General features: G+C 36.0%; 1 long non-coding RNA gene across 1 annotated transcript; it reads right to left on the bottom strand.

The window, feature by feature from the left end:
* Nucleotides 1-6,021: 6,021 nt before the first annotated feature.
* LOC148976826 (uncharacterized) lies at nucleotides 6,022-9,840 on the bottom strand. The gene is made up of 4 exons (XR_016145996.1): nucleotides 9,056-9,840; nucleotides 8,000-8,128; nucleotides 7,422-7,510; nucleotides 6,022-6,687 (listed from the first exon to the last, which is right to left on the bottom strand). It is a non-coding gene; the product is annotated as an uncharacterized LOC148976826 (long non-coding RNA).
* Nucleotides 9,841-16,247: the final 6,407 nt, after the last annotated feature.

Genomic DNA, 16,247 nt, shown 5'->3' with positions numbered 1-16,247 from the left:
TCCATAATTATGAGTGTATTCTGAGTGCCACTTTCTTTTCGCAGATGATGAGTTTATGATATGTGACAGCATCTGAAATACACAATTGAGTTTAGAGTCACATTGTGTCTCTTCCAATTGATTATGTAAACACTATTTTCATAAGGGCCACAATATATTCATGGGAAAGCTTTAAAGTTTTTCTGTGACTGGATATAGGCATAAAGTCGTAATGAAAAAAATGGATCATAAATTACATATCTCTGTTACTTACTTTGGAGAAGAGAAGATGAGCATCCTTAACTGAACAGAGTTGCTCACACTTACATGTTCTGTTAATCTAAAAAGAGAAAAAGACATGATCGTTAGGAAATAATTGTTACAATTATAGACCTTTTAAGAAAGAAATCATTGACCTTGAGGCTGCTGACAGTCTGTGCAGTTGTATAGCCGAGCTCCAGCTTTGACAGTTACAGATTTAAAAAACAAAGAGGCGGGAATAAAGAACCCTAAAGTTCAACAGAAAGAACCATTTCAGCATATAAAGGGTTCTTTAGGATGATGCGGTTAGAAAAAGAACTGGTTATAACCTTTAAAGAACCAACTTTTTTAGAGTGTATAATGCTATTCACACCGGACGTGAAAATTCGTGTTTGAGGCTTGTCCACTTTGTGTTAAATCGCACGTCAAGAGTGAAACTGTCGCACGTAAAGTCTGTTTTATGCTTGAATTGACGGCGTACCCCCGCAGACCCCTCTATAGTGAATACGGTAGCCTAACACTTTATGAACATTGGTTACGGAGTCCCTTTTGAACATTCTGTTGACTATAAGTAACTTTGCAACATGTCAACTAATTGTCATTAGATTATTAGTAGACTGTATTTTAATGCTTAATTTGCTTAATGCTAACTCTTTATGGAATAGTCCTTCTCCAACAGACAATCTACTGACTATAAGTAACTTTGCAAGTACGTACGTCAACTTAATCTATCCCTAACCCTACCAGTCTTCTAAGACTCTACTAACACTCTAGTGAGACTTAGTAGAGATAGTTACAACGTTACTTATAGTCAACTGAATGTGTTAAAGAGACCATCCAAATAAAGTGAAAACCGTGAACACGCAGTTGTTTAAATAGCAGCGGAGTGTTACAACTCTACAATAAGTAAATCCAGTTCATCAGGTAATTACTCCTCAACAGCGATGCCATAGAAATATACAGAGCTGCCGCATAAGTCCTGAGCTAGTGTATAACTTCTCACTTATCTCCTGCCGTATGTGTTTCTGTTCATACTGTGTTCCTGTTGTTCACAGAGAGTGCATGCGGTCAAGTTTTCAGCGCCAAACGCTCTCATTATGTTTCCTACCCAGCAGCAGGAGTTCGTCTTACTAGCCATTCTGTGTTGTGCTGCAGTGGAATTCAGGAAAATAATACTCCCTCAAGATCCCTGAGATTAAACAAATGCTATTTATCACTTTGAAGATATAATTTATCTCAATGTTAAAAAAATTATCTGTCCTCAAGCCCTGTTTTGGCAGCCATCTGTGTATAATGCTCTATGTAACATTAATATGTCCATAATATTGGCCTACATGTGTTTTATATGTCTAAACATGTGTGTGTATATATATACTGGAAATACAGTATACTGTATATGTTGACTGCCGTAATTAACAGGTTGATATGGTTACAATATGTTTATCAATAATTTTTCTATATATAAATTGAATATATATATGTGTGTGTGTGTGTGTGTGTGTGTGTGTGTGTGTGTGTGTGTGTGTGTGTGTGTGTGTGTGTGTGTGTGTGTGTGTGTGTGTGTGTGTGTGTGTGTGTGTGTGTGTGTGTGTGTGTGTGTGTGTGTGTGTGTGTGTGTGTGTGTGTGTGTGTGGGTGGGTGTAAACAAGATCCATAATCTTGCAACATGCGAAATAGATAGTCACTCATAGGGTTGAACTGGATAATAAAATAAAACTCATTACTGAATAACCCACAGAAGTCTGGAGAGTTTTTGCGCAGTTTGAAAGATAGCGGTTGAAACGGCCAGAGGGAGTGAGAAGAGAGGGGCATGAGTGCTTGGCCTCTGTTTGATAACTGGCTCTGCCATTCAGGGGCTCTTATCACAAACAAAAACATTCTTGCAGTTATTTTTCAGATGAGAACTTTCTGTGGTGTGAGAAGCCTCTTGCTGAATTTGAAGGCTAAATTTAATATAGTTCATCTGTCATAATCAGCTGGCTTATAGTACTGAATTTTAATCTTCAGCATTTCATATTCCCTATGATTCCCATCAGAATCATATATTGGGTGAATGTTTACGTTATGACTACATTTTATTGAATGATAAAGTTGAATGCAAAAATGAATGCAAAACAGGTCAAATTTTGTTCACCGAAAGTAATTTTATCCAACACACAAATTAATCAAAATCAGTTCAGACACCCTAATTGTTTGTTTATTAATATTGCAAACATCTGTGCAGACAGGGTTTGCGATGTGGAGATTTTCTGTAAAAGGTCAAAAGTTTGGAATAATTAAGATTGTCTTGAAAGATGTCTCTTCTGCTCTCCAAGGCTGCATTTATTGGATCAAAAATACAGTAAAACTAGTAATATTGTGAAATATCATTGCAATTTAAAGACCGGTTTTATATTTAATTTTTTTTTTTTTCTGTGAAAAAGGGATAGTTCACTTTGAAATTAATTTTTGATATGTTTTAGCTTACCTCAAGGGCATCCAAGATGTAGGTGTCTTTGTTTCCACAGTATTTTCAAATTTGATATTTTTAGGTCAAACCGTTCTTTTCTGTCAGTCATATAATGGAGGTCTATGGTCACCACCTCATGCAGAGAAGTCAAAATAAAACATGATTTAATGACTCGTAAATGTAAGTACACGTTGATCAAAGACACAAAACGAGCGGTTTCAGTGAGAAAACGAACAGTGTTTATATCGTTTTTATCCCTTGTAACCGCAGCCATGTCCAAGCGATCTGAGGGCGGAGCAAGTACCAGAAGTGCTCTCGCGCAGAGCTAAACATATTTAGATATACAGGAAATCGCAATGGAAGAAAATTCCGATATATCAACAGAAAACGTCGAATTTTTTCCGCAACCACACGAGACATCACTTCCGGAGCTTTCTGGCGCTTGTACAGACCGAAGCGCCCGCGCCCTCAGATCTCTTGTACGTGGCTGTGGTTACAAGAGGTAAAAACTATATAAACACTGTCTGTTTTCTCACGCAAATGGCTCGTTTCGTGTCTTAGGCCATAAATGTGTATTAATTTACTAGTCATTAAATCATGGTTAATTTAGACTTCTCTGTGCATGCTCTTTGAGGTGGTGACCATAGACCTGCATTATATGACTGACAGACAAGAACGGTTTGACCTAAAAATATCAAAATTGAAAATACTGCGGAAACAAAGACACCTACATCTTGGATGCCCTTGAGGTAAGCTAAAAAAATAATAATAATAATTTCAGAGTGAACTATACCTTTAATATTTTTCTAAGGATGAGACACTACCATTCAAAAGTTAAGGTTGGTAAAATAAAATAAAAAAGAGAAATTGATACTTTTATTCGCCATGGACACATTACATTTATAATGTTGCAAAAGATTTCCATTTAAAATAAAAGCTGTTCAGTGAGCTTTCTATTCATCAAAGAATACTCAAATAATTGCGTAATTAAATAATCAGAATCATTAATAATTGACACTTAAGACTGGAGTAATAGTTGTAGACAGTTTAGCTTTGCATCACAGGAATAAGTTACATTTGAAAATATATTCACATGGAAGGTAGGTTTTTATTGTAATAACATTTCACAATATTCAAGTTTTCACTGTGTTCTTGATCAAATAAATGCATCCTTGGTGATTTTTGAGCTTATACATTCAGACTTTACAGAGAATTTTTGTTTTCTATGCTTACACCCACTATCAAATGACTTTCTTCTCTGTGCCTCATAAATGATGAAGCTCTGGGGTCTTTACATCTGCCTCTCCGAATCGAACTGTAATTTGACACAGACGTTTTCCAGGTTTCACAAGTCAATGCGTCGACATTCCTTCGCTCCATCCAGCAGGATCTGTTTGCCATTATGGTATTTCACAAAGAGTCATCCATAATCTTCATGGAGAAAGGTCACACTGCAGGTCACACACATGTAGTCCGCAATGTTCTTGTCTACATTGTTCAGCCTCATTGCAAACAATTACTGCCAGTTGTTTATCCAGAACAAGGCAGACATGCATGTTACAATTCACATATATTCACTTCCAGTCAAAAGTTTTGGATCTGTATAAGATGTTTAATGTTTTTAAAAGAAGTCTCTTCTGCTTATTATTAATTACAATTACAATTTAAATCAACTGTTTTCCATGTGAATATACAGTAAAGTGATCCAAGCTGAATTTCCACCATGATTACTCCAGTATTCAGTGTCACATGATCCTTCAGAAATCATTCTAATATACTGATTTGATGCACAATAAACATTTCTTATTATTATCAATGTTTAAAACAGTTATTTCAGGATTCTTTGATGAATAGAAAGTTCAAAAGAACAGCATTTATCGGAAATTGAAAGTTTTTGTACCATTAAACATACCCGTTCAAAAGTTTAGGGTCAGTAAGAATTTTTTATTATTTTTTGAGGAAAATAAATAAAATAAATCAATACTTTTATCCATCTAGGATTGATCAAAAGTTACAGGATAGACATTTATAATGTTACAAAAGATTCATTCAAAAAATGCTGTTATTTTGAACTTTCTATTCATCAATACTGTAAAAATTATTGTTGGTTTAACTTAAAAAATGAAGTAACCTGGTTGCCTTAAAACTTTAAGTTCATTGAAATTGAGAAATTGAGTTAATACAATAAGATTGATTTAATAATCAGAAACTCAAAATATTATGTTATCTGAACCACATAAATTATCTAAGTTGATTTGACTGAAGAGAAAAGTTATGATAACAAATTTTTTACCTTCAAATAATCATAGAATGATTTCTGAAGGATTATGTGACACTGAAGACTATAGCAATGATGCTGTGATCAAAGGAATAAATTCAATTTTAAAATATATTAAAATAGAAAACACACTGAAAAAAATATGGTTGGTTTAACTTAAAAAAGGAAGTAACCTGGTTGCCTTAAATTTTTAAGTTCATTGAAACTGAAAAAAAGGTAATACAATGAAGGAGAATGATTTAATCATAACAAACTCAAAATATAATGTTATCTGAACTACATAAATTATTTAAGTTGATTTGACAAAAGAAAAAATGTGGTTACAAATCATGAAAATATATTTTTTTACAGTGCATAATATATACTTTATTTTTGCTCACCTAAACAGTGCACTTTTAGTTTTTTTTTTTTTAGATTATTTATAAAAGTATGATTTAAAATATATGCATTTCTATTTTAAATATTTCTATTTTCAATCCTTTATTTACAACGCACCACTAATGTTTGACTTCCTGTTCATGCATCCTGTTTTCCTCTCTTTCTTTTTTTCCCCCTGTTGTTTGTTCGGCAGGTTGGAGCCAATCATTTTAGTTTTCAAAGGCATCCTGATAATGAAAGGTTGATTAAAGCGCTAGAGGAAAGGGTGGATGGAGACACTTCAATTAAGGAAACGAACATTGTGGAGTCCTTTAAAGTCCACTCAGTTCTACACTGAAAACCCTAATAAGTTGATTTAACTCAATTGATTTGAGTAAACTCGTTCCCTCAATTTAATTGAGTAATGAGAACTCCCAAAACTTGCATAGTTAAGTTTACTTAACTTGGTAGTTATGTAGACTTGACTTAAATTGTTTAGTTCACCAAACTTGACGATTATTTAATGTACTTAAACAATAAAGTTCACTTAACTTAGTGTTAATATCAATTGTACTTGTATATTTAAGTAAACTCAACATGAAAATTTAACTGTAATTTTATTTCAAAATTTTAAAGCTCATATATTTGACTGTAAGCTGTGTGCACACTGCACTTACATAAAACAATGAACAACATATTGATCCTTTGAGTCTTTATTGACCAAAATTTCAAATGGAAATGAGTCACACCCTGTACATAAATGTGGCAACAGTATCCAACATTAAGTAGTGCACTATCAATTGTACAACTCTGATCACTTACACATTACATTTAAGTCTCAAATTTTTGTAAATGTACTGAACATGTACACGTAATGTACATTGTTTTTACATTTTACTTGTTTAAGCGTTATGAAATCACAGCAAACTAAGTAAAGCATAGTGACCATAGTCAGTGTCTTTGACCAAATATTTGCACAATATTACAGTACTGAATATATCTTCTGCAAATCATTTGTAGAACATTTCTCAGAGTGGTGTTAAAGTCTCACAGTGACGTTTTTTAAACAAAAAGCTGGTTTGCCAGAGACTGCAATTTAGGCTTGAGAGAATACTGTCCCATTGACATTAGCACACGCTGGATTGGCAAGTGATTTGGGGTAATTCCGGTCTAGTGCGTAGATCAGACCGAAGAGGAGACACGTAGCCTGTGGGAGGTCCTGCGTTTTTTCAATCACCACTTGTCCTTCAAGTATTATTCCAATCGTAGATGTTAAATACAAGGAATTGGGGGGCTGAAGTTCAGTGTCCTCAAATAAGATGCCCACTGGCACATTAAGGATGGAGTTGCGATGATCAGACACCTAGTGAAAAAACAGACATAAATAGAGTATTACGATCAGGAATCAAATGTTTATGAATTCATGTTTATCAGAACGTGCACTAGATCTATTAAAAACACATAACACTAACCTTAATCCCAAATTATATGGACAAGTATGCATTTGACTTTATGAAAATGTACATGTTTCCAGCAAAGACAATACTTTTTTTTTTTTAAGTATGCAGTATAAATTACATTTATTAATTTGAAGACCACATTGCCACATTTGTATTTTAATAGTTCACCCAAACATGATAATGCACTCACTCTCAGGCCATTAAATATATAGAGGAGTTGTTGTTTTGTTTTTTCATCTGAAAAGATTTGGAGAACTGTAGCATCACATCACTTGCTCACAAATTGATCCTCTGTAGCGAATGGGTGTTGTAAGTAAGAGTCCAATGAGCAAACGTGTGGATTATTGTGATGTTTTTATCAGCTGTTTGAACGAGTTTGAGCAATTGTTCGCTAAAGATTATCAATTTGTGAGCAAGTGATGTAATGCTAAAGTTCTCCTAATCTTTTCAGATGAAGAAACAAACTCATCTTCATCTTCAATAGTCTGAAGGTGAGAACATTTCCTGCAAATTTCAATTTTTTGGTGAACTATTGCTTTAAAATCAACATGATTTTCAAATGCTTGACAAATGCTTAGACTAATGGGAGCACAGGTGGTTATTTTAATGTAAACAGGTGAAGAACAGATCCACTTACTAAGCATGACTTGAAGAAAGAGTCACCATCATCTCCAAGCATGATAGTTTGTCCTCGAATCCCAAGGGTTCGGACCTCCGTTGGCTGGGCTGATTTTAAAGGAAAACACAAAATTGCATTAATGCCAACAACTAATCAATATATTTGAAGAATTTTTATACAATTAAATGCTGACAAAATTAAATGCTTTTAAAGGGATAGTTCCCCCAAAATGAAATTTCTGTCATCATTTAGTCACCCTCAAGTTATTCCAATCCAAACCTGTACATTTCTTTGCTCAGCTGAATACAAAGGAAGAATACATTTTGAAGAATGTTTGTAACCAAGCAGTTTTGGGCCAACATTGACTTTTACATGCTTAAAATAATAATAATAATAATAATAATAATAAAAATACTACGAACATTAATTGTACCCAAATCTGTTCAATTACAAACATTCTTCAAAATATCTTCCTTGGTGTTCAGCTTTAACAAATACATGTATACAGGTTTGGAACACCTTGAGGGTGAGTAAAAGTTATCCTGTTAGTTATTTAAATAAGACAAAACCTTTATTTATTATTAACCATTACTAACCTTTATTTGATTTAAAACGTTAGCCAAGTACTGACCAGGAGTCCCCCTTTTGGCTGTAAAAAGGTCCATGAACTGTATGTTCTGTAGAAGTAGAAATCCAGTTTTAGGTTTTTTCTGTTGAACGCAGATCTGAGGGGAGATAAAGACAGATCACATAATCACATTAGTGTGGACATAGAAATGCTTTAATTAGGAAACAAATGTAGAGGCTAAGAAATATTTTTAACACGTTAAAGGAATAACTTAGACCACTCAAAAATGAAAATAATCAAGTAGGCCTACTCATGCTCAAACAGTTTTGTGCATGGTTTTGTTTGTAACCAAAAGTTGCTAGTTTGCATTGACTATAGTATTTTCCATATGATTAAATCGCTTTAATTAACTTATTGGTGACAAGCGTGACGAAACATCACTAATTCGTCCTAGCTATAGTAACAATGTTCTTAAAACTTATCATTCTCAGTCAATCAGAAATGTATCATAAAAATATTTGCAATTAACGTTAAAGTTACTAGTAAAACTGACAAAGTTTGCCCGGGAAAAATCTATGGGAAAAATAACCCACATGGTCTGTGCAGTAGCTGCCATGTTCTTTCTTGCACGGAAAAAGATCATCAAATGTGTAGCTAACTTATCTCGCTAGTAAAATAAGAAATAAGCTGTTGACATTTCAATAATCATACTATCACAAAGTCATGAAGAAAATACCGTTAATTGATGTCGAGGTTGTCAAAGTTTGACCAGAAAAAAAGAAGAAAAAAAAAACATCACTAAGTTGACTGGTCTAAAGTAACGTTAGGCTAAGTTAACTATGATCTTTTGCAGAGAAATACACGATTACGCAATTGAACTAATAAATTAAAGAATCGTTTGATATCGCAGTTATCATATCATCACAAAACCATCGATAAAACGTTATGTTGGAAAAGTTTGACCAGGAAATATTGTAATTAACGTTGCCTGCGTTCTCTTTTAACCGTGCAAGGATTTAAATAAACATATTTCAGAGATAAAAAGTCATACAAAATAACTTTATATATGAATAATTGTACTTACCGAGAATGTTACACAAAGAAAACCTCCCGTCTTGAGATTTGCACTTGTGTCAGCAGCAGCAACAGACGATGCGAAAATTTTGAAATCCACCAATTAGTGCATTAGTTTTCTTGTTGCCAGGCAGAACTGCTTGCGTGGCCAATCGCATCAGAGGAAGATCAGAGAGACATTTTAATTAAACCGATTTGAAATGAATTTGATTTAACGTTAAACATAATGCGTCGTCGCTGTATTTCTGTAAGTTTGTATATATTTTTTTTCATTGATACTTGGTTGGTGGCTGATGTGAGGAACTCTTTCATGCATTTTGGCACGTGGCATACATGTGCACGTGAAATGTATGAGCAAGTATTTTGTTTGTTTTATTGTTCTGTACATGTTGTTTACTGCATAAAAAAGTGAAGTGAAAACTGCAACCCACAGTATTACAAAAACACTTGAATACAGATATTAAAGTTTATTTATGAAGTTTAAAGTATCAGGATTTTTTTTGTTTTAAATAAACGTTTATTTCCACTACGATCAATAATTGTAAAATGAAAGCCATTTGTTTTCTGGTAAAATAAGAATGACACCTTGCACTTGAAGAAAGCATGTATGAATGTATCATCATTTCACAGTTAAGAAATTTGTGAAAATGACCTTTTGTAAGTTTTAATCATTATTTTGAGTTCACTGCACTTGGAATCTTAAGTTTTTGTATTTTGAAGGTAAATTAGTTATTTGAACTTATATTTTTGAGTGACCCGGCCAAAATGCACAATTTCAAGTAATGTTTAGTCAAGTACACTTGATTGTTTAAGTAAAGACAACATTAGGGTTTACAGTGTAGACTCCATTCATGTTCACTGATTGTCTTTAAAGAGGCATTATGAATCAGTTTCACTGCAGTTTTCTTGAACAATTGAGTGCAGTGTAAAAAACAAACAAACAAAAAAAAAACATTAAAATGCTGATGTTTTAAAGAAATGGAATATTTTAAAAGAGCTCTTACAAACTTAAATATCATCGTACATTTCATGTTGGCAATAGACTGAGACCAACTTCTGCTTTTGTTATCTGCGTAATTGAGGAAAAAGAATTTAAAGATACTATCTAATGCTTTACTATCTGAAGAAAAGAACTTTTGAGTATGGCTGGTGCTTTGCTTTTGCGTTAGATCTGGTGCCAAGTTCTTTCAGCTTAAAAAATAATAATAATTTAAATAATCTAGAATTAATGTATTATTAACCAGTGCTTATTTATTTGCTCCACACAGACAAAAGTCCTGCAATCTTTCCAGAAGGGAGGAAGTCCGGCAGATAAACCAGGAAATGGCCAGAACGTAATTAGTACGATTTTTTTCCCCGTTTTTCTGGTCTCTCTCCCTTTAAATTGCTTATCTGAAGACGAACAAATCCCATTGCAACAGACTCTTTAAGTCGTGACTTCATTTCATCATCTGAAGCGTTGCGTGTAAGTCAGGCAGTTTGCACTCACAGGCTTGTACTCCTGTCCACCATCAATAACACGCCTGTTGCACATACGCATTCCAGAACTCTCAAACCCAGCACTAAATCCAGAGCCGGCTGCTGTCAGACGGTCACAAATGATCTCTGGTGCTTTAAGCTATTTTAGAAACAGATACTGATTCATGCATTCACATACAGCCCAACATGTGATCTATTGTAATATATGCATGCAGTTGAACAGACGAAGAATGTTTTAACGTGCCCCATTATGCTGTTTTAAAGTTTCTTAAAATTTTTTGGGACGTTTACATGCATTAAAGGTAAAACAAAACAAAACACAACTATAACACTTACATTTTCTCATAATTTACATTGCATTACATTTCTCACAGTGTCTGAATTAGTCTAATAAAGGATCCGGTCTCTCTAAACCCACCTTCTGATAGACTGCTCTGCTCTGATAGGTCAGATGGCTCAGTCTGTTGTGATTGGTCTACTCTGATCTGATTGGTCAGATGACCCCCTCTGTTGTGATTGGTCTATTCTGCTCTGTTGTTCAGATGACCCCCAGTCTGTTGTGATTGGTCTATTCTACTCTGATTTGTCAGATGGCTCAGTCAGTTGTGATTGGCCTACTCATCTCCGAAAGGGTCCAGCTCAGTCTGTTGCGATTGTTCTCCTCTGCTCTGATTGGTCAGATGGCCCAGTCTGTTGTGAATGATGTACTCTGCTCTGATTGGTCAGATGGCCCTTCTGTTGTGATTGGCCTACTCATCTCCAATTGGTCCAATAGCTCAGTCTGTTGCGATTGTTCTCCTCTGCTCTGATTGGTCAGATGGCCCAGTCTGTTGTGATTGATGTACTCTGCTCTGATTGGTCAGATGGCCCAGTCTGTTGTGATTGGTCTACTCTGCTCTGATTGGTCAGATGACCCCCCTCTGTTGTGATTGATCTACTTTGCTCTGATTGCTCAGATGGCTCAGTCTGTTTTGATTGGTCTACTCTGCTCTGATTGGTCAGATGGCCCAGTCAGTTGTGATTGATCTACTCTGCTCTGATTGGTCAGATGGCTCAGTCTGTTGTGACTGGTCTACTCTGCTCTGATTGGTCAGATGGCACAGTCTGTTGTGATTGATGTACTCTACTCTGATTGGTCAGATGGCTCAGTCTGTTGTGATTGGTCTACTCTGCTCTGATTGGTCAGATGGCCCAGTCAGTTGTGATTGATTACTCTGCTCTGATTGGTCAGATGGTCCAGTCTGTTTTGATTGGTCTACTCTGCTCTAATTGGTCAGATGGCTTAGTCTGTTATGGTTGGTCTAATCAGCTCTGATTGGTCAGATGTCCCAGTCTGTTGTGATTGATCTACTCTGCTCTGATTGGTCAGATGGTCCAGTCTGTTGTGACTGGTCTACTCTGCTCTGATTGGTCAGATGGTCCAGTCTGTTATGGTTGGTCTAATCAGCTCTGATTGGTCAGATGTCCCAGTCTGTTGTGATTGATCTACTCTGCTCCTATTGGTCAGATGGCTCAGTCTGTTGTGATTGGTCTACTCTGCTCTGATTGGTCAGGTGGCTCTGTGATGGTCCTCATCCTTTGGAAGTGCATGGAAAGTGGATTTGCTTTTGCAGCACAGAAAACTGTCGTCACAACATGTCGACAACACGAACCAAACTCTCCCAGGCCTCAGCTACAACTACAATGTTTAATGACGAGTCAAATTAGACATTGTTCGCAGGCAGCCAATGAGGTTTCATTTCAGATTCATTTCAGCAGAATGTATTTAGAATGGTATATGTTAGCCAAATTCCCCAAACACATCAAATATGACATGAAAGGTAATATTCGAAAAAGTATAATAAGGGCACAATAAGAATAATAAAAAATAAAATAAAACACACTTCATTCTTTTGGGTTATATAAAAATCAAGCTGTTTTGTCCATTTCTGTCCACTCAATGATGTCAGTTGGGGGTCAACCAGAAACATAAGACAAGGTTATCAATATCAGATTAACAGTTAATGTTACACACTGGCCTAATTTTAGACAAACAAAGTATAACTTTCTATTGTAATTTTTCTGTAAGCATTACGGAATGCCTAGGTATGTATGGGACGCTAATGCTAAACAAACAAGTTGCTGACTTGTGATTGTTCTTGATTACCAACATCCAATGCTCTGATTACTTGCCTGTCTGGGTTTCCCTTCTGGCCCCCTTATCAGACGGCACAAGATTTCCCACACCCCCTTACCACAGGAAATGAGGGTGGGGTGGGATTTGGGAAGGGGTGCAATTGCCATTTAGAATCCTCCAAATTTGACACAGGTGCCACAACAGGATTTGTCGTCAACTCTTAAGTTGCTATAAAGACCCCAACACGCACTGTCCATTGTGATTGGTCAAGAGTTTGAAACAATGGCAAATATCATATTGATATAGATTCATATAGATTCTGATGAAACTGTGAGGTATACTTTTGAGAGAAAAAGTCATGATTGCAAGACAGTCGCAATTGTGAAAAAAAGGCACAAGTATGAGATCTTTGTTATTCCTGGAACAACATTCCAATCAACCAATCAAATTTGAGGGACAAGTTTACAGTTTATGTCAAGTTTAGGCTTATAATCAGGGTTGGGTTAACTTATGGTAAGGTTGTCTAACGTATGGTTATTGTTAGGTTTAGGGTCAGGGATGTTGTTAGGATGAAATTTTCAGACTGGAAATGTTGGACAAAATCAGAACGTGCCGGGACCAATACAATCGCTAGTCATGAGGTTAATAACAGATCATGTTTCAAAAAATGAAGAAGCACATGTGGGACCATCTACAAAGACAATAATCACTTTTGTTAAAAACAATAATTAAACATTGAAATTTACAAAAATTGGAATTCCATCCATCCACACACTTTTAACATTGTATCTTGTCTGGAAACTATTAGTGTTGAATGGGATGTTTTAAATCGAATCGTCACTGGAGGCTCCAGCATTCTAGAAGATTATCTAGTAGGAATTGGAGGCCCTTTACTAATAATTTATGAAATGTTGTAACTATAATTCAGTGCACCTAGCAATTCTTTGAGTATGTAGGGGCCCAGGGCTCCTGCTGACAAACCTTGGCCGGCGTATGAATTGATGCAGTCGAGCAGCTGTGGACTCCTTGGGGTGATGAATCGATGGACAGCTGCTGTCTTTGAGCGCAGGTCAGATAGATTCGCTTACACCACTAGCCTTAAACTCAGAACATATGAGCTTTGGGATGAGCTTGTTATTTTCCATGATAAATATGCAATACCAACGCATTCTCATCCTTTAACGTCATATAGAACGCTATATGACAAAACGGCGCTATACTACGCACATGGCACCCGTTATCGTTAATATAACACGTGCTGTGAGGGCTAAGTTTAGGTGTGGGGTAGGGTGTGCGTGTCATATTCACGCTAAAGGATTTATAACGTCTTGGGTTCGCGTGTTATATTAACGATAAAGGGTGCCATGTGCGTAGTATAGCGCCGTTTTTGCATATAGCGTTCTATATGACGTTAAAGGATGAGAACGGGCTGGCAATACACATTCTGAAGTTGTGACCGGCGAGAGTATATTCTAAGAGTGCTGAATGTAAAGGATTTGTCTAGAATGATAAATCTTTCACTGCTTTAGGGATCACTTCACAGTGACTGATATTTGCTGTCTCCAAAATCCTGCTCCTTTAATCAAAGAGACTTAAAGAAATAGTTCAATCAAAAATGAAAAAAATCTGCAATCATTTATTCAACCTCATGTTTATTCGTCTGCAAAAAAAGTATAAATGAGTCCTATATAAAAGTTTTTGTGTATACCTTTTTATTTTAGGAGGGTGGCCCCTTGTAAAAAGTCATATTTGGGGGTCAGTGGCATCAATAAGGTTAAAACATCTTATTTAGCAGAAAAAGTGGTGAGGACATGTCCCACCCGTCCCCCCCGTAAATGACGCCTATGACTGTTACACACCTCGGGTCGTCAGCGACCCTATAAAATGTACATTTCTTTTTACAAAAAAGAATGGGAAAACAGACATTCTTTTTTATTGTTCTTTCTTGTTATATTGTTTATTATGAATTGATCGAGGAGAAGGCTGATGTCTAACTTAAAAAAATGAACGAGGAGGAAAGTAGTGAATGATGAAGCGTTTAAGGGTTAAAGGGACGCTGCAAAAATATGTCCAGTCTATTTGTTTTATTATAATAATCGACCCACCACCTACATACCAACACCATATTAGAAAGTATTTCATAACAAAACAATACAGAGATTTGCCAATGTTTTTAACACTGAGCCATTGAGTTGTCTTTGGGAAGTTTGTCAACTCCACCCCATGTTTACTCTAAGTGTTGTTTTGGAGTAATTTGCCTCTGTGACAAACACACAGGAATGTTTAAATTGTATATCTCTTTTTTTTTCTGCGTGCATTTCTTCCAAGAAGGATACAATAAATCAGAGGCGATCCAGTCTACTATGAGATGCATGATGTGTGATATAGGAGAGCTGCTTGTATAGACATACCATTCCCACACAGTGAACCAGTGCTGGGTTATATCACATACACCCAACTAATCTGCCATCACAGCCCTGACTTCTCTCATCTAACGTCTGAACTCTTTTACCGGTCAAATTTAGACCATTGATGAGGCCAACGTCAAATATGATGACATGTTATATGCTTCATGTAATAATATACAGAAATCCTAAGTATCTCCATCATCATGCAAAGTATGCGTGCAACTTATTTGGAATTCTATAGGGAGGAATGTGGGTTAATTATTTCAAGCTCGTGACACGCCTGCAGTGCTGTGGTATATAACAGTCAACACTGCGAGAGCTGTGATTTACTAAAGAGGTCAGGAAACCCTGAGAACTTTGCATGATGGGATTCTGGGTAAGAAACAGAGACTGGAGAATCCTTTGAAAGGGGCGACTGGTTAATGATTCAGTGACCCACAATCTCTGTACAGACTCAGCTTGCTCATAGCTGCCATCATCCCATCGGGTGCAAACATTTTCTTCCAGGAACTGAACACATCATGGTCTAATATATGTATTTGTGGTATCTTCCAAGGGTGCCTGATTCTCTTAAAGGGATACTCCACTTTTTTTGGAAATAAACTCATTTTACCACTCCCCTAGAGTTAAACAGTTGAGTTTTACCGTTTTCGAATCCATTCAGCCGATTTTCTGATATTTAGAAGAATATCAGTAACCAGACCGTTTCTGGTTTCATTGACTTCCATAGCAGGAAAAAAATATACTATGGAAGTCAATGAGACCAGAAACTGTCTGGTAACTGATATTCTCCTAAATATCAGAAAATCGTCTGAATGGATTCGAAAACGGTAAAACCCAACTGTTTAACTCTGGGGGAGTGGTAAAATGAGCCTATTTCCAAAAAAAGTGGAGTATCCCTTTAAAAAGCCATAAAATGATACATAAAGGGCCTCTGAGGTTGTACATCTACATAAATCCTTCAAAAACAATGAATACTGTTACATCATTACTTGCAGTAGAAAAAATATTATTGATTAAATGAAAATCAATGTCATGACTTGTTCACTGGCGTGAGGGTGGGGCAACCTGTCTCTCACATGAGATTGACCAATAGCAAACCACAACCATCCAATCAGTTCCTGGTGGACAAAATCAAGTCCCATTCTACACTTTTTCTTGTTCAAGAAGCCATTTCACTTGGATGTACTGTACATCAC

The sequence above is a fragment of the Pimephales promelas genome, chromosome 13, assembly GCF_988280905.1.
Source record: "Pimephales promelas chromosome 13, fPimPro1.hap1.1, whole genome shotgun sequence".
Taxonomy (NCBI): domain Eukaryota; kingdom Metazoa; phylum Chordata; class Actinopteri; order Cypriniformes; family Leuciscidae; genus Pimephales; species Pimephales promelas.
This window is presented reverse-complemented; position numbering and strand designations above follow the sequence as displayed.